This window comes from Lagenorhynchus albirostris, chromosome 17, assembly GCF_949774975.1.
Source record: "Lagenorhynchus albirostris chromosome 17, mLagAlb1.1, whole genome shotgun sequence".
Lineage (NCBI taxonomy): Eukaryota > Metazoa > Chordata > Mammalia > Artiodactyla > Delphinidae > Lagenorhynchus > Lagenorhynchus albirostris.
The window spans coordinates 51,897,853-51,921,766 of record NC_083111.1 but is presented as its reverse complement, the minus strand read 5'-3'; the positions used below and the strand labels follow the sequence as shown (position 1 = coordinate 51,921,766).

The 23,914-nt window shown below is 34.6% G+C and overlaps 1 long non-coding RNA gene across 3 annotated transcripts in view; it reads right to left on the bottom strand.

Moving 5' to 3' along the window:
• LOC132507863 (uncharacterized) overlaps positions 1–23,914 on the bottom strand; it is a 122,693-nt gene that overhangs the window by 49,704 nt on the left and 49,075 nt on the right. For all 3 annotated transcript variants that reach the window (XR_009536343.1, XR_009536344.1, XR_009536345.1), the window contains exons 2-3: positions 15,868–15,933; positions 15,343–15,400 (exon numbers count right to left, since the gene is read on the bottom strand). This is a non-coding gene — a long non-coding RNA (uncharacterized LOC132507863). The remainder of the gene's footprint in view (positions 1–15,342; positions 15,401–15,867; positions 15,934–23,914) is intronic.

The window sequence follows — 23,914 nt, the reverse complement described above, 5'->3', positions numbered from 1 at the left end:
ATGCTAATAATCCCTGACTCCCTTGCTGTGTGCTCTTCCCATTTATACTCTCACTCCCTAGTTGTCACCAGAAAGAGAATTCATTTCTCCCATCTTGCTTTTGCAGACATCAGAACCAGAGTTCACCCCCTTCCTATCTGCCTATCTCACTTTCTCTGTGGGTCTCATTTTCCTATTATTGTCATGCTCCCACTGAGCTCTTAGATATTCAAGCAGTCCCGGGGCTACCATCATTGATGCTGGTTTATCAATAACCATCAATCCTGAAGTAACACTTGCTCCAAAGGGCCACATGGCCAGTTTGAGAGCAGAAAAGCTTTCTATCCTCATGTAAGAAGAACCTTAGAGAAAAATAAAGTGAAAATCTGATAACAGTATGGTTACTATAAAAATAGGAATTGCATGTATGATATTTATAAGAATGTAATAAAAAACCCTCATATTTAGCAGAAAGGTAGCTTATGGGTCACACAAAGAACCGTCCTGAAACCAACAGTAAATTCTCACATTCATTTGAAATACAGATATAAAAGGACTGGGAGTTTGGCGTTAGCAGATGTAAACTAGCATATATAGGATGGATAAACAACAAGGTCCTACTTTATAGCACAGGGAACTATATTTAATATCCTGTCATAAACCATCATGGAAAAGAATACAAAAAAAAGGAATGTCTACATGTGTATAACTGAGTCACTGCTATACAGCAGAGATTGGCACATTGTAAATCAACTATACTTTAATAAAAAATTTAAAAAACAAACAAAGACAATGATCATTAAATTCTCAGCATCTGAAAAGCAGGGGAAAAAAGAGTAATAAAAAATAAGTCAAAGACATTTGTACAAGTCATAACTGGGAAATTTCCTACAACTGTGAGCAAAACAACAAAATGAGACTTGAATATGTATTCAGATAGTTACTGATGGAAAAGTGTGGGCAAAAAACAAGAGATGAGATCACAATCATTTAATTTCCTAAGAAAAGGACATAAGAGAATACACCGTAGAGCTCTTTCAACCCAAAACTCTGGTGGTGACATTGACCTTCCTGAAAGGGCATTCCTCACTCTCAGACACCCTAAAGGGAAATGAACCACAGGGAATGAATCTGTAATCAGGCCACAGGGGAGATTTTAAATATTAAAATTTGCTTTTCATTGTTTGTTTGTTTTTGCCTCTGGCAATATCTGTATCTAACAAGAAGTCTTGCCCCATTCACTATCAAAACAAAATACAAAAGCAAAAAACCCCCACCACTCTGAGTCTATCTCATTCCATTTTTCCTAAGTAGTTAATGATTTCCAATGCATGGGATTAGGAGATCTTAGAACTATTGGGCTACTAGCTCTACCTTCTTTGAGATAGCTCTACCTTCTTTGAGATACCTCTACAAAGCAGATCACTGAACATTCATCTACCTTAACTGGTGCCTTAGATTTCTTTCTCCGATTGGAATAAATGGGGTTCTGAGCACAAGCAAGAGTCGAAATTCTGGAAAGCAGAGGCTCCAGACACCATACACAGCTCTATCAAGAAACTGAGATGATTTTGAAACTGAGATGGATTGTAGCCTATATGAAATTTATTTTATGAACTACTTATTCTAGCACTAAATAATATCTTCATGCAAATTATGCTTTGCTCTAACCTCTGCATTCTTTATTCTCTGCATAATGAAAACAAATCCCTGAAAATATTCGTTTAATTGGTATAGTACTTCATTCCTTTCGCTGTTTTCACATGTCCCAATGGTGCCTTGTATAGACACACTAAAACTTTATCTGCAAAGTATAATTTTCCATCGCGATGAATGAGAGACTATTTACATCTGGGTAGTATGTGGTTGCAATAGCACTGGAAAACAAAAGTCAGATCACAAATCCCTTTCTCAAAGGCAAATACAGATCAGTTTCTACTTTTGATCCAGGCAGAAAGCCAAACCTAGAATAAGAGAAGCCATATGTATGTCTGAGAGAAAGTTGCCTACATAAGTAGGGATTTCCCCCAAATAATGAAGTTAACTTTATGATGGCTTTTGGAGGATGATGAAAATGTAATGGTCAGACTACAAGACTTTAAAAATGTTTTCCAAGTACTTGGAGGTAATTTTTTAAAAAGAAGAAACAGCGTGATAAAAGGGCCACAGCCTTCGTCAAGACTGATTAATACAAAAAGGGCAGCTATGGTATTTAAAGGTTCACCAGTTTCCCTACACTCAAATGCAGATGAAACTTGTTCCCAGATATTTATATCCATGTCCAAAAGAAGAAATATCTCTGACTAAATAGGAGAGAGTCTGTAAAACTGCCCACCCTCATGCCCTTTCTGATTTTCATTTATGCTTAAAGATCATAAAAACAAGTGAGTAATTCTAGAATTACTATCAGAAACCCTCTTTTAGATACATCAGGTCAGTTCAAGAAGATTGATCCTAACGTCCCCAGTCTGGGAAGAGTCTAAAGGTCTTCTAAACAAGTGGTTCTCAACTGAGAGCAATTTGGTCCCTAAGGAACATCTGGCATGTCTGGAGACATTTTTGATGGTCACAGTTGGAGTGGGGGGGGAAGTGCTACTGGCATCTAATAAGTAGAGGCCTGGAATGCTGCAAAACATCATACATTGCACAGGACAGTCCTTGACAAGAAAGAATTAGGGCCCAAAATATTAAGTGCAGAGAATAAGAAACACTGTTTTTAGATCAGTGTCCCCTGGATCAGTCCAATCTGTGAGGAAGAACGATCTTACTGATTTCTGACCTTGGAAGTCCTCGTTGTAAGCAGACATTTAGAGCCATGTTCCCCCTGGTTTTGGATGTATTCAACTGGTGGCGTTTCTGTCCCTATTTCTAAGCTGTGTGGTCTTTCTTGTAAGCAACTATTTGGAGACTATTACCCTACTCCTTCCTTGTAGCAGACCTGTCAGATCCTGACCTGTTGTGGCCTAAAAAGAAAGGCACAAAAGGGAGGCTAGAACTATATTAGCTGATTTATTTGGCTTTTCTCAGCCCACGTAGAATATTCTAAATTAAGAGAAATAACACTTGGAATTTACTTCCACCTCGAGGCCAAGCAGTATGTTTGACCATGACTATAAACAAAAATAAATTTGAAGAATAGTTTGGGTATTTAAATTCCACTTCATAGTATGCAATTATATGTATGAATTCCCAAACTGATTTATTTAATCAACGAAATGATTACATAGCATATAACAAAACCCAAAAATATGTCTATATTTTCCTCTATTTGAAAACATTTAAATATGTATTTTTTTAAAATAGTGCAAAGTGGCCAATGTTTTTTTCTTGAGAAGAAAACAAAATATTCTGGGAGAATGTACTGCATTAATTTTGGTGTTAAAGTAATGGTGAAAATAACATCTGTGTATACTTTTTGTCTGTCTGTAACTATCTTGCTTAACAAAATAGTAGATTGGAAACTTTTTGTTGGTTCGCCAATTATTCATTTGAAGTTTGGTCCATGAAACTCCAAATTCTGGAATCACTGTTCTAGTCCAGCCAGCAACAAACACTTCACAACCAAATAATCAGAGTCTTTGCTTAAGCAATTCTAATGGTGAGGAATGTCATATTTGGCCAGTCCTACTGGAAAGTTCTTTATGGTGAGGTGAAACATAATGTTTGTAATCATCTCCTTGCAATTTCTTGGCTATTGTTCTACCCTTCAGGCCCCAGAAAACTATATCCAAATCCTACTTCTATAAGACAGCAATAGGCAATGATGAGGAAGAGTTCATGCCCATCTTGAACTCTGTCTTCTCTGAGCCAGGCACATGACACAACTCAAGAGTTCCTCTCATCATTCTGGTCCTTGTCCTCTAAACAGCTTCCAGTTTCTATAAAATTGACCAGCATAAGCTTTGACTGAAGCAAAGTTGAATAGTACTACCATTGTTCTGTTTCTGACATTTCACTCATACCATTCAGCTTTAGGACAAATTAGGTTTGTTGGCAAGTTTTAGTAGTATTGATACACGAAATTATAGTCAAATCAAATCAGAGATTTAAATAAATTCTTCTTTTAACCCACATGCCCCCTACTGTGTATATATCCAATTATTGTGGTTTCTATTTGATTTAAGGTTAGGATTTTTAAAAATTTACCTCTCCTATTTTTATCTTGTCATTGTCAGCACATTATTCCACCCTGCTGAGATTTTAAAAAATATTTTTACTATAAACTATTTCAAACATATGAAAAATTAGACTAGTGTAATGAAAACCCATGTGCCCAAACTCAGATATAATAAATATTAACATTATTCCATATTTTCTTTTGGTTATTATATTTTTTAGAAAACCAAACATTAAATATAGTTATAGCCCATCTGATGGCTCTGAAAATCCCATCCCCTTCCCTCTCTCCTCAGTAAAACCACTATCCTGAAGGTGCTCTGTATCCTTCTCAACACAGATTTATATACCTAATCCTATAGAGAGAGATAGCTATAGACCATATGTATAGATAAATTTTAAATATATGTTATCATAGAATATAAATCACTCTCTAACTTGGTTTTTTAAATTCAACTCTTGCTTCTGGTACTTATCGTTGTTGAAACATGAAGTACCAGCTCTTTCGTTTTCAATTGTCCATTTATCCAGTCTCTTATTTTTTCTATTTCAAACAATGCTAGTGTGAGCATCCCTAAACACATCACCTTCTGTCTCTGTATAACAGTTGCTCTAGGACAGACATCCAGAAGTAAAATTTCTGAGTTGCAGTTATGTATCATCACTGTTAATAGATATTTTCAAATTGCTTTTTAAATCAATAGTACTAATTTATGTTTCCACTAATAGTGACTGAGAATTTGTGTTACTCCACATCCTTGGCAATACTTGATATTATGGATTCAACTGTGTCCTCCTCCAAAATTCATTTAAAAAATCATGTTGAAAATTTATGTTACAGTCTTAACCACCAGTGCCTCAAATGTGACCTTATTTGGAAATAGGCTCATTGCAGATGAATCTAATTAAGATAAGATCATATTAGAGTAGGCTAGGCTCCTAATCCAATGACTGATGTCCTTATAAAAAGAGGAAAGTTGGATACAGAGACATACATACAGGGAGAAAGCCATGTAAAGATAAAGGCAGACAGAGATTGGGGTGATGTAACAGATACCGAGGAACACCAAAGATTGCTAGAGAACCACCAGAAGCTAGGAGAAATCATAGAACCAATTCTCCCTCATAGCTCCCTGAAAGAGCCAAACCTACCAACTTGATCTGAGACTTCTAGGCTGCAGAACTATGAACAATAAATTTCTATTGTCCAAACCATGCAGTTGTGATACTTTGTTACACCAGCTCTAGCAAACCAATACACTTGCTATCGCATGACTTTTTAAATGTAATAGATATAAAAGAGAATCTTATTTTAATTTTCTTTCACTAATGATACTGAGCATATATATATTGCTAATTTGGATTCCCTTTTCAGAAAATTATCTTTTTAATCTCCTTTGTCTACTTTTTAACTGACTTTCAATTTTGATGATATTTTTACACAAATATTTTAAATTATTCAACAATACTTTTACGAAACAGGTTCTTGGTGTCATAGTTAAAAATGTTTCCTATTCTGAGGCTTTAATATCTTCTATAATTTCTTCTAACAATTTAAAGTTTTGATTTTTACAATTTGTTCTTTAATCTACCTGAACTTGGATTTTATATATGAAATAAGGTAGCAATTTATTGTTTTTTACATTTAGATCATCAATTTCCCAAGAACCATTTATAATTCTCAGTTCTTTTTCATTAATTTGTATTAACACTTTTGTCATAGTACGTATTCTTACGTATATATGACCTTGTTTCTGGGCTCTCTATTCTATTTGTCTGTTCATCTAATTCTATTCTAATACTGTGCTATCTTAACTATTATAGCCATGTAGAAAGTTTTCACTGATGTTAAAGAAAAATTATACTATCATTTTCTTCTCAATTTCTAATTTCATTGCATTGTCATTAGAAAACATAACTAGCATCATATTGAATATACAGTAGAATATTAAAATGGGTCTCTTTCTATCTATTTTAAAAGAGTCCCCGAGGCCAAGAACAAAATGAAGTACCTATTCTGAAGTGAAGGAGTAAATACCTTTGAAACAGTTGTGAAGTAGCTGGTAACACTCAGCCCAAAACCACATCAGGGACAATTATCTTCAGGTTAAAAAGGTAAGGAGAGAAAACTTTCATGGTAAAAATTTTAGAATAGCAATTTTTTCCTCTCCCCAAATAGGTTAAAAAAAAAAAGAGATGTCCCTTTATGCCTAATGAGGAATTTTAAGGAGCACTGGAGAGCTTGATGCCAGTCTTCTGGAGCTCGAAGAGCAATGCTGCAGAAGGAAGGGAACATTGACCACTAGAGGCAGAAGCTAAGTGTGGAGGGAAGAGGTAATAAGCAGCCAGCCAACGAGTCACTGCCTATACCAGAGAGTCATAGCCAAGTGAGGAACCCCTTGGAACTATTCTCAAGAGAAACGTTCAACTTTGAGCATCCACTGACCATCAATATGGATGTGGAAAATAGGCATAGGAGGCTTTGAAAAGTTCGCACCTATTCCTGGGTATCTAGAAGGCTGCACATATGTTGAGGGTTGTGCGCATGCTCAGGGCTGTCTACGTGCTCCAGAAAGACCTGAGAAAGCCCTCTGCAGTTACCTCTGGCTGACCTTGACTTCAGGAAATAAAGGGTAAGGCAGAGTTGTAAAGTGCCTGGCTGACTGTGGAAAGCTTGTATGAACATGCACACACAGACCCTTGGCAAAGACTGGGAGACTTATTGGTTCCAGGCATTTAAGGAAATCATTGTCCAATCATAATCTGAGCTTCAACTGAGTAGAGACTTCAGTGATTCCACACAACAAAGATCACAGAATTTACAGAAATAGTTCAGGAACGTCACTAAGCAAACAAACACCAACAATGACAAAAAATAGTAACAACAAAGTCTGAGGAAGCAGAAGATTAGATTTTCAAAGTTGCCACATTATGCAAAATGTCCAGTTTTCAACAAAAAATAACTATGGGACATGGAACAAACAAGGAAGTGTTGGTCCATACACAGAAAAATCATCAGTCAATAGAAACTGTTCCTGAAGAAACACAGTTGTTGTACTTAATAGACAAGATTTAATCAACTATTTTAAATATGTTTAAAATACATATGTTTAAAATAAGAACTAAAGGAATTCATGCCTCAAGAACTAAAGGAAAGTATGAGAACAACTTCTCACCAGGTAGAGATTATCAATAGAGACAGAATAAAGAGAAATTCTGGGGTTGAAAAGTACAATATTTGAAATGAAAATTTCACCATAGGGACTCAAAAGGAGATTTGAGCTGGAAGAAAAAAGAATCAATGAACTTGAAGATAGCTCAAGAATAGAACTGAGGAACAGAGGGAAGAAAATGAATACAGCCTCAGAGACCTGTGGGATGCATTCAAGTGTTCCAACATACAAATAATAAAAGGAAAGAGAGAGAAGGGCAAAAGAATATTTGAAGAAATAATGGCTGAACACCCCCTGATTTATGAGAAACATAAATTTACACATCCAAGAAGCTCAACAAACTTCAGGTAGGAGAAACTCAAATACATTCACACCTAGACACATCATGATCAAACTGCTGAAAACCAAAGATAAAGAAGGATTCTTGACATTGAGTAATTATTGAGAAAACTGACACTTTTGCTTTAAATTTTTTCCAAAAGTACTAAACATTGAAAATTCAAATATTCTACAAAAGGCATTATATACAAATGTCAAATTATTATGAATGTATTAATAATAGGAAACATTCTGTGTCTCACCCAGTCTGACTTTGGACACCCTACAAATACTGATTGAATCTACCTCACTTGACCTTGATAATAAATAGAATCATCTGGAATAGAATCATGTTGATTGCAGAATCTTTTTATCCTCTGTGACAAACGATTCCTACCCAGACCGGTCTTAGTCACAGTGCCAATACTCAGTCATAGATGTCTTCAGAGTATGCATATCCTAGAGTACAAACAAGTCCCAGTCTTACAAACAACCCTCCGCCCTACTGCCAGTGATACAATGAACTTTAAAGGGCCCATAGCAAAAAGGACACAGAGGAGGAGCCAGATACACTGAGAAAAAAATTACAACATAATTTTACAGTTGGTTCTACCCACTAGAAACAGCCACAGAAAAAGTGATAAATTATAAAGAAGGGAAAATCAGCCCATCCATAAGCCCCGCCCCCACCAAAAAAACCCTCCTGTCATATATTTAGTTAAAAATTAAGCAAAAATTATTCTGTGTATTACTTCCTTTATAGGTCCCTTTATAGGTCTTCAATGTCATGTTTCCTTTGTTTTTCTGAACAAATACCATGGATCCCCCTCTATTCAAATATATATTTGACTTTCTTGCGAATATATTGTATTAGAACTCTCTTTTCAAATAGCATCTTTATCTTTTGTTAACTTTTCATAAGGACTACCTTCCCCACCCTTGATGAGCATCAGGACATTTTATCTTTATCTATCTGAGTGTCAAGAGACTCTCCACCCTTGCTCCAAAGGCAAAGCTTGCAGAGAGTTTGGGGTATAGTCAGATATAGTAGCAAGCCTGTAATTCTGAATTGTTAAGAAGGATTTGGGGGTTATTATCTCTCATTATTCTATTGGCTAGCATATATCAGCTGGGTGTTTTTTCTGTTCCACTTGGCATTGTCTGGGATCACTTATTTGGGGCTAGAGTTTCCAAGTTGACCTTATTCGCATGTTTGGTATCTTATGCAAGCTGGGCCTCTCTATCTGGAAGGTCAGACTCTTTTAGCTGGTGCCTTAGGCTGTAAGAGAGTGAGTGCAGAAGCTTCCAAGACTCTTAAGGGCTAAGCCTAAATTGGTATAACATTTCTTCTGTTATATGCTATTAATCAAAGGAAGTTATAGTTCAGTTCATTCCAGGAATATAAGGTTGGCTCAGTATATGAACATTAATCAATATAATACACCATATTAACAGAATAAAGGATTAAAAACCCATTATCATCTCAATAGATGTAGAAAAAGCATTTGACAAAACCCAACACCCTTTATTATAAAAACACTCAATAAACTAGGAATAGAAGGGAACTTCCTCAACCAGGTAAAGGACATCTATGAAAAATTCACTGCTAACTTCATACTTAGAGATACCAAAAGTCTTTCTCCTAAAATTTTCTCCTAAAATTAGGAAAAAGACAAGGATGTCTGCTCTTGCTACACCTATTCAACATTGTGCTGGAGGCTATAGCAAGAGCAATTAGACAAGAAGAAAAAATAAAAGGCATCCAGATTGGCAGAAATTCTTGAAATTCAACAACAAAAGGACAAATAACCCAATGAAAATATGGGCAAAGAAATATTTCTCCAAAGAAGATATACAAAAAACTATTAGGGAAAAGCAAGTCAAAACCACAATGAGATACCACTTCCCACCTACTAGGACGACCGTTATAAAAAAGACGAACAAATAAGTGAAGGTGAAGATGTGCAAACTCTCATGTATTGCTGATGAGAATGAAAACAATGCAGCTGCTTTCAAAAACAGTTTGACAATTCTTCAAGAAGTTCAACATAGTTAACTTATAACTCTGCAATTCTACTCCTAGGTATATAGCTAAGAAAGATGAAAGCATATATCCTTACAAAAACTTGTATCCAGATGTTTATAGTAGCCAAATATTTCATTAAAGCCAAAAATGTAGAAACAACCCAAATGTTCAACTGATGAATAAACAAAATATGGTATATCCATACAATGGAATATTATTCAGCTCTAAAAAGAATGAAGTACTGATACATGTTACAACACGGAAGAACCTGGAAGATACTATGCTACGTGAAAGAAGCCAGACATGAAAAACAACATATTGTATGATTTCATTTATATGAAATGTTTAGAATGGGCAAACCCATAGAGGTGGAGAAAGCAGCTTGGTGGTTGCCAGGGGCTGGGGGTACAGGGCAATGAGTAACTGCTTAATGGGTACAGAGTTTCCTTTGGGGGTGATTAAGATGTTTTAGAACTAGATTGAAGTAGTAGTTTCACAGATATATAGATATACTAAAAAACACCCAACTGTACACTTTAAAAGTGATTTTTATGAAATGTGAATAATATCTCATAAAAAAATGACAGTGTAAGTTGCCACAAAAAAAGGCGGGAGTAATGTGATTGCCTCAATAAAGACAAAAATTTTTTGAAAAACTTCCAAATTAGAAAAAAAAATCACAAACTAGGATGGAAGGAGACCACCTTAACTTGTTAAAGTTTATATTCACACCCACACACAGAAAACCCAACTATGATAAACAGAACATTTACAGGAAAACTTAAAAGTTACTCCATTTTAAAGAACAAGGATGTCCACCGACAACAGTGTCATTTAACATAGTACCAGAACTCCTGGCCAATACTATAAAGTATTATAATAATAGCAGCAACAACAATGATGAGGAGGAGGAACTAAAGTGTAAGGCAAGATATAAAAATGTTGTTTGCAGATAATCTCATCATCTACCTAGACAAACCAACTAAATTAAAAAACAGGAAGAGTAAGAGAGTTCAGCAAGGTTGACAGAGACAAACTCAATATACAAAAACCAATGGCATTCTCTATAACAGCAAAAACAAACTATAAAATACAGTACGTATATATCTTTCCAATAGCAACAAAAACTTAAGGTACCTAGGCATTTTCTTTATCAAGAATACACAAGGGCTTCCCTGGTGGCACAGTGGTTGAGAGTCCGCCTGCCGATGCATGGGACACGGGTTCGTGCCCCAGTCTGGGAAGATCCCACATGCCGCGGAGCGGCTGGGCCCGTGAGCCATGGCCGCTGAGCCTGCGCTCCACAACGGGAGAGGCCACAACAGTGAGAGGCCCGCGTACCGGAAGGAAAAAAAAAAAAAAGAAGACACAAAACTTCACTGAAGTATGTAGATAATTACCTGAATAAATGGAGTATATTCTGTTCTATGGATAAGTCCACTTAGCATTATAAAAATATCAGTTCTCCACAATTTCATCTATAAACTCAACTGAATCCAAAAAAAATCCATGTGGAATATTTAAAGAAAAAGCCAAAAATATTCTAAAATTTACATGAACAAATACAAGTTTGCAAATAACTAAGTTGACCTACATTAAAAAAAGCAAAGATGAACACTTGCTTTTCCAGTTATTATATAATAACCAGAAAATAGACAAATGGACAGATGGATCAAAAGAGAAAGCTTGGAGACAGACCCATGAACATATAGGAACTTAACACATGATAAAGATGGCATCATACATTAATGTACTAAACGGAAGGAACAGATAATTTATTAGATGCTTTGGGGAAAGTTGGTTCACTATACAGAGAAAAATTCAAATAAGTTCATTTGTTAATATAATTTGCAAAGATGGAATCATGGTTTATAAAATACCTATATGTAAAAGTTAAATTATAAAACTAATTATCGATGATGTGAGAAACTATCTTTGTGACAGTGGAGTGGAAATGAACTTTTTAAACAATCTTTTTTTTTTTTTTTTTCGGTACACGGGCCTCTCACTGTTGTGGCCTCTCCCGCTGTGGAGCACAGGCTCCGGACGCGCAGGCTCAGCGGCCATGGCTCACGGGCCCAGCCACTCCGCGGCATGTGGGATCTTCCCGGACCGGGGCACGAACCCGTGTCCCCTGCATCGGCAGGCAGACTCTCAACCACTGCGCCACCAGGGAAGCCCCTAAACAATCTCAAAGCATGGAATATCAGACAAAAATTTTTTAATTGCTTAACCTGATTATATCAAAATAATGGCTATTGATTAGGGAACATGATGGCAAAATTAACAATGTCTGAAATCAATCAGAGACTCTTTCAGATGAGAAGTCAGTGAACTTTTTCCATAAAGGGATAGCTAGTAAATATTTTAGGCTTTGTGAGTCATATAATCTCTGTTGGAACTAAACTCTAAACTCCCGTCATTGTAGCATAAAGCCAGCAACATACAATACGTTAATGAATGAGCATGGCTACGTTCAATACAACTTTATTTATGGACACTAAAATTTGATTTTATATAATTTTCATGGGTCACAAAGTATTATTATTCTCTTCATTTTTTACCCTATCATTTAAAAATGTAAACTTCATTCTTAGCCTGTTGGCTGTATGAAAAGAGATAGCAAGTCAGTTTTGGGCCAGAGACCAAGATTTGCTGACCCTTGGTCTAGACTGTAAATGAAGCTTTGCAAATGAACAAGACAAAAGAAGAATAGCAATTCCAAAAAGGCAAAAGGTAAAAGCAAGCAAAATATAAAAAGTGAAATTTAAAAGGCCTCAACCTTTAAATATACACTCAGACTAACTAATAATCAGAAAAATAAAATGAGATATCATTTTATACCCTTCAGACTGTCAAAAATTAGAAAGCTGGATAAGGCCAAATGTTGGCTGGAATTAGAGACATAGGGATCTTCATGCCTTGCTGGTGGAAGTGCAGACTGTGTAATGCTTCTGAGAAATCTGTTAAGTATATTGATATCCTTCCATCTGGGTATCCTTCTCTTGCCTCTATAAGAAGTAAGTCTGTAAGGTCTGTAAGGGGAAATATATAAGGAAATTTATGCAGATTTGTTGCAGGGAGTTGAACATGATCTGGGTGCCCATTGTTGATAGAATAAATGGATAAACATGGTAGATACATACATACTACTAATGAGAACCAAGCCAATTTTGAACAACAAAATTGATAGTCATATAAGCACAGTATTTTGTGAAAAAGTGAGAAACAGGTGAAGATGTAATTTATGTTACCATTTATGAAAATTAAAAAATAACAATGTACATAAAACAATTCATGTTTCACAGGCATATATACAAACCAAAGGACACCTGCCAAACTAGTTAGAATTGAGCTTGGGATGTGGGAGGGGAACAGGTGGAATAGAAAATGAGGATTAAAAGGAATAAATATATAAATCAAACAAAGAGAGTAGGGCCTTACAGGACCATCAGTGATCCTGCACTGTGTATTGAGGTGTGTGATTCACTCAGTCCTTTGCCTCTGAGGTTGATAGACATACACAAACAAATAAAAAGCACAAATTACTGAAAACATTATAGTGGGGGATATAACAGATAACTTTCAATCTTTAACAGATGAAGCACACAAACAAGAAGAGGAAGAAATAAAAGGTTTTTGCGTAAATAAATAAAGTTAAATAAAACGATATAACTAACTTCCTATCCTACAAAGGAAAGAAAGACTTTCATATTTTGTCAAGGGACATTTGCTAAAATCAATCATCTCTTCAACCTTAAATAAAACCTTAAAATCTATAATTCTCCATAATGTAAAAAAGTTAAACATTAAAACACAATAAAATAAAGCAAATCCCAACCATGGGAACTAAAACTTAATTTTCTAACCATAAGAACAAAGAGAAAATCTAAAACAACAGCAGTGACAATTTATACAATAATAAAAATGATACTACCATATCAAAAGGTATAGAATGACAAAGGTATAGTAAAAGTAACTTTATATCCCAAATTAACTACTAAAAAGAAATGAAACAAAAAAAGACTTACACCTAACTACCTATAAAAAGAATAAAATTTGTCATTAATAATTGAAGGAGAGTTTTCCAGACAAGCAAAAGCTAAAGGAGTTCATCACCACTAGACCAGCCTTACAAAGCATGTTAAAGGGACTTTTTAAAGCTGAAATGAAAGGTGCTTGGTAAAGAGTAACAGGAAAATATATGAAAATACAAATCTCACTGGTAAAGGTAAATATATAGTAAAATTCAGAATAATCTAATGTTGTAAAGTAGTACATTAATCATTTATAAGTCTAGTATGAAGGTTAAAAGACAAAAGTAGTATATATAACTATAACTACAATGATTAGTTAATGATATACTATATAAAATGATGTAAATTAAGACATTAAAAACATAAAATGTGTGTGGGGGTACATATATAGAGCTTTGGGATGCATTCCAACTTAAGTTGTTATTAACTTAAAATAGACTCTTATAAGTTGTTTTACATGAGCCCCATGTTAACCACAAGGCAAAAATCTATAGTAGATACACAAAGAAAGGAAGCTAAGCATAGCACTACAGAACATCACCATCAAAAGGAATACAGCAAGAGGAGAAAGGACAGAGAAACTACAAAACAGCCAGAAAGCAATTAACAAAATGGCAATAAGTATATACCTATCAATAATTACTAAATGTGAATGAACTGAATTTTCAAATCAAAGGACATAGAGTAGCTACATGGATAAAAATCAAGACCCATCTTTATGTCGCCTACAGAAGACATATTTCAGATATAGGGACACACAGACTGAAAATAAAGGTATGAAAAAAGATATTCCATGCAAATGGAAACCAACAGAAATCTGGGGCAGCATACTGGTATTAGACAAAATAGACTTTAAGACAAAGACTTTAAAAAGATACAAGGAAGGTCATTACATGATAATAAAGGGCTCAATTCAAGAAGAGGATATAACATTTATAAATATCTATGCACCCAACATAAGAGCATCTAAGTATATAAAGCAAATATTAACAGACCTAAATGGAAAAATAGATAGTACAATAATAGTAAGGGACTTTAATACCCCACTTTCACCAATGGATAGATGATCCTGTTAGAAAATCAATGAGGAAACATTGGCCTTAAACAACATGTTAGATCTAATGGACTTAACAGATATTTTCAGAACATTCCATACAAAAGCAACAGAATACACATTTTTCTCAAGGGCACATGGAACTTTCTCCAGGAGAGATCATAAGTTAGGCCACAATACAAGTCTTAATAAATTTAAGAAGACTGAAATCCTATCAAGCATCTTTTCTGACCTCATTGGTATGAAAGTAGAAGTCAATTACAAGAATAAAAGTGGTACCAAATGTCAAATAGATAGCTAGTGGGAAGCAGCTGCATAGCACAGGGAGATCAGCTCAGTGCTTTGTGACCACCTAGAGGGGTGGGATAGGGAGGGTGGGAGGGAGATGCAAGAGGGAGGAGATATAGGGATATAGGTATATGTATAGCTGATTCACTTCGTTATACAGCAGAAACTAACACACCATTGTAAAGCAATTATACTCCAATAAAGATGTTAAAAAATTTTTTTAAAATAAAAGTGGAGTATTTACAAATATGTAGAAATTAAACAACATGCTGCTGAGTAGAAGGTCAAAGAAGAAATCAAAAGAGAAATTTTTTAAATCTTGAGACAAATGAAAATATAAAAGCAACATACCAAAACTTATGGGATGCAGCAGAGCCATTCTAAGATGAAAGTTCCTAGTGATAAATGCCTAGACCAAGAAATAAGAAAAATCTCAAATAAACAACTTAACTTTATACTTCAAGGAACTAGAAAAAGAACAATTGAAGCCCAAAGGTAGTACAGGCACAGCTCATTTTATTGAGCTTCACTTTATTGAACTTCATGGATATTGCATTTTTTACAAATTAAAGGTTTGTGGCAATGTTGCACTAAACAAATCTATCTGTGCCATTTTTCCAAAAGCATTTGTTCACTTTGTGTCTCTGTGTCAGATTTTGGTAATTCTCACAATATTTTAAATCCCCACCAGCAAAAGATTATAACCTGCTGAAGGCTCAGATGATGTTTAGCATTTTTTAGCAATAAAGTATATTTTAATTAAGATATATACTTTGTTTTTTAAGACACAATTCTATTGTACACTTAATAGACTAAGATAGAGTGTAAACATAACTTCCATATGCCCTGGGAAACCCCAAAGTCCATGTGACTCACTTTATTGTGATATTCTCTTTATTGCAGTGATCTGGAACCAAAGTCACAAAATCTCCTGAGGTATGCCTGTAGAAGAAAGGAAATAACAAAGTTCAGAAAGGAAATATATGAAATAATAGAGACTAGAAAAAAAAGCAGTGCTATTAGCTGATTTTTTGAAAAGTTAAACAAAATTGAAAAAACTTCAGCTAAACTCCCCAAGGAAAAAAGAAAGGACTGAAATAAATAAAATCAGAAATGAAATAGGAGATGTTGCAACTGATACAAAGGATCATAAAAGACTACTATGAACAACTGTATACCAACAAATTGGACAAAGTAGAAGAAATGGATAAATTCCTAGAAACACACAATCCACTGACTGAAGCATGTAGAAATAGAAAATCTGAACACATTTATTACTACTAAGGAGACTGAATCAGTAATAAAAAGCACCCAACAAACAAAAGTCCAGGAGCAGATGGCTTTACTGGTGAATTCTACCAAACATTTAAAGAAGAATTATTACCAGCCTTTCTCAACAGAACAGGAGGGAACCCTTTGAAACTCATTTTACAAAGCCAATGTTACCCTGATACCAAAACCAGACAAGGATGCCACAAGAAAATTACAGACCAATATCCCTGATGAACATAGATGCAAAACTCCTCAACAAAGTATTAACAAACTGAATTGAACAACATGTTAAAAGCATCCTACGCCATGATCAAGTGGGATTTATTCAAAGGATACAAGGATGGTTCAACATCTGCAAATCAGTTAATGCGATATACCACTTTAACAAATGAAGGATAAAAATCATATGCTTGTCTAATAGATGCAGAAAAAGTATTTGACAAAATTCAACATCCATTTATAATAATAGCTCTCAACTAAGTGGGTATAGAGGTAGCACACCTCAACATAATAAAGCCGTATAAAACAAGCCCACAGCTAACATACTCCATGGTGAAAAGCTGAAAGCTTTTCCTCTAAGATCAGGAATGAGACAGGGATGCCCACTCTTGCCACTTATTCAACATAGTATTGGGGACTTCCCTGGTGGTGCAGTGGTTAAGAATCCATCTGCCAAAGCAGGGGACACAGGTTTGAGCCCTGACCTGGGAAGATCCCACATGCCATGGAGCAACTAAGCCCGTGCACCACAGCTGAGCACTGAGCCTGTGCTCTAGAGCCCACAAGCCACAACTGCTGAGCCTGCGTGCCACAACTACTGAAGCCCATGCACCTAGAGCCCGTGCTCTGCAACAAGAGAAGCCACCGCAATGAGAAGCCCATGCACCACAAAGAGTAGTCCCCACTTGCTGCAACTAGAGAAAGCCCACGCAAAACAACAAAGACCCCAAACGGCCAAATATAAATAAATTTATTAAAAAAAAAAACAAAAAAATAGTACTGGAAGTCCTAGACAGAGCAATTAGATAAATAAATAAGTGAAATAAAAGGTATCCCAATTGAAAAGGAAGAAGTAAAACTGTCGCTATTTGCAGATGATATATAAAAATCCTAAAGACTCTACCAACAACACTATATTAGAATAAATGAATTCAGTAAAGTTGCTGGATACAAAATCTTTATACAAAAACCTGTTGTACTTCTCTATACTAATAACAAACTATGAAAAAGAGAAATTAAGAAAACAATCCCATTTACAATTGCATCCAAAGAACCCCCAAAATACCTAGGAAGAAATGTAACCAAGATGGTGACAGACCTGTACACAGAAAACTTTAAGGCCTTGATGAAAGAAATTGAAGAAGAGAAACAAAAAGATATTTCATGCTAATGGATTAGAAGAACTAATACTGTTAAAACCTTCATATTGCTCAACTAATCTACAGATTCAATGCAATTCCCATCAAAACTCCAATGACATTTTCACAAAAATAGAACAAACCAACCTAAAATTTATATGGAACCACAAAGACCCTGATTAGCAAAAACAATCTTGAGAAAGAAGAACAAAGCTGGGGGCATCACACGTCCTGATTTCAAACTATATTACAGAGCTATAGTAATCAAAACAGTATGGTATTGCCTTTATACAGACACATAGATCAATGGAACTGAATAGAGAGCCCAGAAATAAACTCACATATATATAATGAATTAATTTATGACAAAATAACCAAGAATATACAATGGTAAAATGACAGTCTCTTCAATAAATGTTGTTGGGAAACTGGACAGTCACACACAAAAGAATGAAACTAGACCATTATCTTACACCACACATAAAAACTAGCTCAAAATGGATTAAAGACTTGAACAAAGACCTGAAACCATAAAACTAGAAGAAAACATAGGTGATGAGCTATTTGACTTTGGTTTTGGCAACAACTTTTTGCATTTGACACCAAAAGCAAAGGCAACAAAAGCAAACAACAACAACAGGTGGGGCTACATCAAATTAAAAAGCTTCTACACAGCAAAAGAAACCATGAACTAAGTGAAAAGGCAACCTACTGAAAGGGAGAAAAATATTTGCAAATCATATATTTGATAACAGGTTAATATCCAAAATGTATTTTTAAAAACTCAATAGTAAAACAAAACAAAACAACACTAGAAAATGATTTAAAAATGGGTAGAGGATATAATTAAGACATTTCTCCAAAGAAGATATACAGAAGGCCAACAGGTACATGAAAAGGTATTCAACATTGTTAATCATTAGAGAAATGCAAATCAAAACCACAATGAGTTAGTATCTTGTACCTGTTAGAATGGCTATTATTGAAAAGATGAGAAATAACAAGTGTTGGCAAGGATGCAGAGAAAGGGGAACACTTGTGTACTGTTGGTGGGAATGTAAATTGGTGTAGCTACTATGGAAAACAGTATGGACTTTCCTCAAAAATTGAAAATAGAATTACCATATGATCCACTTCTGAGTACTTAACTGAAAGGAACAGAAATACTAACTGGAAGAGATATCTGTTCCTCCATGTTCATTGCAGCATTATTTGCAATAGCCAATCATGGAAGTAACCTAAGTGTCCAATGATAGATGAATGGATAAGGAGGTTGTGTATGTATATACAATGGAATATTATTCAGCTATAGAAAAGAAGGAAATCTTGCCATTTGTGACAACATGGATGGACTTTGAGGGCATTGTGTTAAGTGAAATAAGTGAGAAAAAATACAAATACCATATGATCTCACTTATATGTGGAATCTAAAAAACAAATAAAATTGGAACTCACAGATACAGAGAAAAGATTGGTGTGTCAGAGGTTGGGAGGGTGGCCAAAGCATACAAACTTCAGTTATAAAGTAAATAAGTCATGAGTATGTAATGTACAGTATGATGACTATAGTTAATAATAATGTATATATGAAAGTTGCTAAGAGTAGATCTTAAAAGTTTTCATCACAAGGAAAAAATTATAACTATGATGATGCATGTTATCTGGACTTATTGTGTTCATCATTTTGCGATATATACAAATATAGATCATTTTGTTGTACTGAAATTAATACATTGTTACATGTGAATTATATCTCAATGAAAAAAGTCTTAAAATAAATAATAATGAAGAATGCATAGAATTCAGAAAGAAAAAAGTATAAGGATAAAAACAGAAATCTATTAAGTAACAGAAATAGTAAATATATATAAATATTTATTTATAGAATTTTAGATATATAGAAACATATCTAGAAACAAATTTCTATTCAATTAAGGAGAAAGAAAACATGATTAAAATTAGAAATTATAGCGAGAATAGAAAAACTGATTTGCTAATATAAATTACCAAAATTGACCCAAATGTGAAAGCCAAAAGAACTTGAAAGAAAAATGACTTCATAGTCATCTCATGAAACACTGAAAAAGACGATTGATAAAAATCTCACACTTACTGGTGCTTAATACAACAGTTAAAATAAATTTCCATTCAAATAGGAATTAGTAAGGATTCCTATTCTGATCCTTATTTCCTTTTTTTATGTTCTAGTGAATTACAATAAGAAATCAGAAAACATAGATGTAACAAAATATAAAAGTGAGAAAAGCCACTTTTATTTCAACAGTTCTCTACTTAGAAACTCAAGGGAATTGGCTGAAAGTTTACTAGAATTGAAATATTACTTGAGTTAAGAATCTGAATAAAAATGTAATATTCACAAGTGAATAATCATTCTTCTAATTTAATGGGAGGAAAATAAGAAAATAAAGGTAACTATAAATGACCTCAATAAGAAACATATTAGGCGTATACAAAATTACAAAATTTTGCTAAAGAATAAAAATTCACATTACATGATAATGCTAATTACTATAAAGATGATATTTTTCTGAAATAAATTTTTAGGTTATACTCAGAGATAAAAATATATTGAAATTTATCTGGAGTAACAAACATCTAGTTAATATGTGTTTTACAAACAAACAAAAATATTAAAGGGATGTGCCTTGTATAAAATTCAAATTTATTATGGAGTTACAATAATTAAAGTAATATAAACTTAACCCCAAAATCAATCAACAGAAGAATCACTGCACAATAAAATAGAATTGGGTCATTCTATTTGAGTGGAGCTGGAAAAACTTGACTTGTAGACAATTAGATCACACTGCACCCCCAAAGAAATTTCATATTAAAGGCTAAGTATTAAAGTGAACTAGGATAAACATAGGAGAACATTTTTGCATTGGTTTTGCTACCTGGGCAGAGCCAGGATAAGCAGAATAAAGAAGAAACTTTCCTAGGGCCTCTGGGGTAATATCCAGAAATGGAGCTTGGTTTAGATATGGAGAACTTTCCCACTCATTTCACCATAAATGTGGACTTCTTACCACCTGCACCTGTATATATCAGTTTCCACATGAATATCTCATGTCTTCTTCCAATAACTCATTTCACAAACTTTCCCAGAATACATTGGCCCTGGATATCTACTATGGTGATAGAAAGAATCTCTAGCTAGCCCTTTGGGATTAAGCAAAGGATCTTGCAACAGGACATCAGGGAGAAAACACACCTAATTTTATGAGAAGTTTACTGTTTATGAAATTTTCATAAACAATCTGGCATTTGAGAAACAGGACCTTAAAAGGTAAAATTTGAGTATATTGATATGAGAGAAGGATAGCCCATGATGAATAGCAACGAAAAAAAGCAAAGAATTGGGAAAGTTTGGGAACATAGGAGAGGACATGAAGTAATAGAATGGGCGACAAGATTAGTAAATATTAAGTTTACTAGGTCTGCCATAGTAAAGCACTACTTACTGAGTAACAGAAATTTATTCTCACTGTTTTGGAGGCTAGAAATCTGTGATCAAGTAGATCAAGCAGGGCCATGCTCCCTTTCCAGGCACTAAGGAAAAATCTGTTTCAGGCCTTTCTCCTAGCCTCTGGAGATTTTTTTTTTTTTTTTTTTTTTTTTTTTTTTTTTGCCTCTGGAGATTTGATTGCCTATGTAAAGACCCTATCTCCAAATAAGGTCACATTCTGAGACATTGGGAGTTAAGATTCCAGTATGCCTTTTTTGAGCGGTAGCAGAGGAGACACAATCAACACATTACAATAAGCAACAGATCAGGAAGGACTTTATTTAATGGGCTAATGGAGTAAAGTACTGCTTAACAATACCTTAGGTAACAACCAAAGTTAAATGATTTTAGTCCAAGGAAGAAGCAAAAATGAGAGGAAGGGAAATGAATCTAGTTATCAAAAGCAAAAAAGTTAAATGTAGTTAATAATGTCAGAATAATTTAAGATATGACAATTTACATATGCTTTGTTATTTCTTCTAGAAATTAGTAATTTGTAATTCAGGTCATGGAAGAACTATACCCAAACACAGATTTTAGCAAAAAGAATACTGGAGCTACCAAGAAAAGTTGAACCAACAGCCTACAAAAATGGACAATAACAAAGAAATCTGCTGGAGGATATATAATCCCAGGAACTTTGCATGCCCCAACAATGAACAGCAGATGGTACTAAGTCCAAAGAATATTGGTAAATAAAATCGCCAACGGTTTCAATCAGATGAAAAACTGGAATGTTAACTCCAAATCCTATGTAAACCAGTTTCCAGAGAGAAATTTTTTTCTTTTTAAGTGAAAACATATTTGCATTTTGATTGCACATTTCTTCCAAGGCTTTCAAAGCATTTCTATGCATAAGTTTTTCTGCTTTATGAGTAATCCAGGGCAATTCACTTTTAAGCTTGTATTGTGTTATTGTTTTCATTATAAATGTTGAATGCATATTTCAGGTACATTGCAGTTTCTGGGGTTGGGGGAGCAGTAACTACCACTGAAAACAGTGTCTCTATATGCACATGAATATAAAATATGAATACATTCTAAGCTATATAAATATGAACAAACTAGGAAATAATAGACATACAAGCATATCACCATAAAAAAAATATCCAGTTCTATACTACTTAATCTTTTTTTTTTTTTTTTTTTTTTTTGCGGTACGTGGGCTTCTCACTGTTGTGGCCTCTCTCGTTGCGGAGCACAGGCTCCAGACGCTCAGGCTCAGTGGCCATGGCTCACGGGCCCAGCCGCTCCGCGGCATGTGGGATTTTCCCAGACCAGGGCACAAACCCGCATCCCCTGCATCAGCAGGCGGACTCTCAACCACTGCGCCACCAGGGAAGCCCTACTTAAATCTTTTTGCAGTATGTAAAGGGTTGGTACAAACCTATGAATTATAGTAATTATGCAAAAATATAACTCATAGAAAACCATTTATATTAACACCACAGTAAAATCATCTCTAACATGGGTTGTTTTAAAATAAGTGCATAAAGAGAAAACTGCATGTTGTAAAAATTATGCTTAATAGCCCATTAAATAACCATAAACTACACTATGTGATTTTGTGCATTCTGTCTCTACAACATGGGATTGAATTGGTTTTGTTTTTGGCTTTTGGTTTTTTGGTGGGCACCAAATAAAGTAACTAACATATAAAGTTCATTCTGTAATAGGTGATTATAGATGATTTTCTTATACTGAGCACATGTAGTTGAATTTGGATAAGTAAAATGTGAATATGACAGTTCCACTTTCATGATTGGAATTTACTGCATTTTTACTCAAATCAATAAACTATCTTTAGACTCCAAAGTAAAAGCAACAAAAGCCAAAAATAAACAAGTGGGACTACACCAAACTAAAAAGCTTCTGCACAGCAAAGGAAATCATCAACAAAATGGAAAGATAAGTTATCAAATGGGAGAAAATACTTGCAAATCATGTATCTGATAAGGGTTTAATACCCAAAATATATAAAGAACTCATACAACTCAACAGAAAAACAAACAACCCAATTTAAAAATGAGCAGAGGAACTGAATAGACATATAAGAGGACATATAGATGGCTAACAGATACATGAAAAGGTATTCAACATCACTGTTTATCAGGGAAATGCCAATCAAAACCACAATGAAATACCATCTCATGATCGTTAGAATGACTACTATCAAAATGACAAGAAATAACAAGTGTTGATGAGGATATAGAGAAAATAGAACCCTTGTTCACTGTTGGTGGGAATGTAAACTGGTGCAATCATTATGGAAAACAGTAATTTTTTCATTACTAAAAAAATTAAAACTAGAATTACCCTTGATCCAGCAATTCTACTTCTGTGTACTTATCTCAAAAAAATGAAAACACTAACTTGAAAAGATATCTATACCCCCATGTTCATTGCAGCATTATTTACAATAGCCACCACACAGAAGCAGCCAATGGATAAATGGATAAAGAAGTTGTGGTGTGTGTGGGGGGGTGTGTGGAATGGAATACACACAATAGAATATTACACAGCCATAAAAAAAGAAGGAAATCTTGCAATTTGCAACACCATGGATGCACCTTCAGGGCATTTTGCTAAGTGAAGTAGGATGGAAAAAGACAAACACCACAAGATTTCACTTATATATGGAATCTAAAAATCAAACCAAAAAACAAACAAAAAAAATGGAGCTCATAGATACGGAGAACACAGATTGGTTGTTGTCAGAGGTGGGAGGTGGGTGAAATGGGAGAAGGTGTTCAAAAGCCACAGA